The sequence below is a fragment of the Lipotes vexillifer genome, unplaced genomic scaffold (genome assembly GCF_000442215.2).
Source record: "Lipotes vexillifer unplaced genomic scaffold, Lipotes_vexillifer_v1.1 scaffold479, whole genome shotgun sequence".
NCBI lineage: Eukaryota > Metazoa > Chordata > Mammalia > Artiodactyla > Lipotidae > Lipotes > Lipotes vexillifer.
The window spans coordinates 2,552,773-2,554,103 of NW_006796443.1; the positions used below are offsets into that span (position 1 = coordinate 2,552,773).

General features: G+C 45.3%; 1 pseudogene; it reads right to left on the reverse strand.

The window, feature by feature from the left end:
- Nucleotides 1-693: 693 nt before the first annotated feature.
- On the reverse strand, nt 694-962 carry LOC103075801 (dynein light chain 1, cytoplasmic pseudogene; annotated as a pseudogene).
- Between the last annotated feature and the right edge of the window lie 369 nt (nt 963-1,331).

Here is a 1,331-nt window from a genome sequence, read left to right on the forward strand (position 1 = left end):
CCCAGCCGCTTTGTGGCATGTGGGATCTTCCCGGACCGGGGCACGACCCCGTGTCCCCTGCATTGGCAGGTGGACTCTCAACCACTGCACGACCAGGGAAGCCCCTAAAACCAGTATCTTTTAACAAATTGAGCACTTAAGGAAAGTATTTATCAGAGTAGGAGTAAGAGTTAATCCAATAGCTTCTCTGCCATGCATTTCTCAACATGCACTTCTAAGTAGTATTCTTCCATGCACAACAGTAGCAGGATGGGCAAGAATGAAACTCAAGAGTATTGAATAGGCTAGTCTATTATATTCCACAGAAACTTCAAGGAATTGCCCCCACCAACCTACCCAAGATCAAATAATAGGCCATCTTCAACCCTAGATTATTATTATTATAGATTATTTGGACAAATCATAATTAATGCACACTTCTCCAACAGATTTATTTCTTTAAAGGAATGGATTTTGAAGAGAAAAAAACATGAGGCAGAGAGGTATGAAATAGAAAATAAATACAAATGTAAGCTGTTTTGCTAATTGCTTTATAACCACAACAAACTAGTACAGAGAATGCCCTGCACAAAACAACACTATAAAGATCGAGGTGTTCCCTTAGGCAAGGCTGAAGGTTTCAGTCTCTGGTATTTGCAATTTAGGCTGCAGTTCTTGTGATGGATCACAGGGTATGTGGTGCAGTCCATGCTTTTAACCAGATTTGAACAGGAGAATGGCCCATTTCCCAGGTAGAATAGGTGAAGGCTTTGGTTTCATGTGTCACATAACTATGAAGTTCCTCCCCAAGATGCAGCGCCAGGTGGAGTTGTACACTTCTTCTCAAACTCCTTCTTGATATGGGCCGCAATGTCCTTCTCTATATTATATTTCTCCAGTGCCTGAGTAGCACACTCCACCAAGTCCTGTTGCATCTCCTCTGATATATTGGCATTTATGATCATGGCCTTTTGGTCCCACATGGTTACCAATAAGCAGGGGCTGGCCCACTGCAATGGTCTCCTGGGAGAGGAGCTGGCGAGGCTCAGACCCATTGGGAGCAGCCAGATGGCGTATTTTATTTTATTTTATTATTATTATATTTTTGCGGTATGCAGGCCTCTCACTGTTGTGGCCTCTCCCGTTGCGGAGCACAGGCTCCGGATGCGCAGGCTCAGTGGCCATGGCTCATGGGCCCAGCCGCTTTGTGGCATGTGGGATCTTCCCGGACCGGGACACGAATCCATGTCCCCTGCATTGGCAGGCGGACTCTCAACCACTGCGCCACCAGGGAAGCCCCCAGATGGGGTATTTTAAACAACAAATATTTATTTTTCACTGTTTTGGAGGCT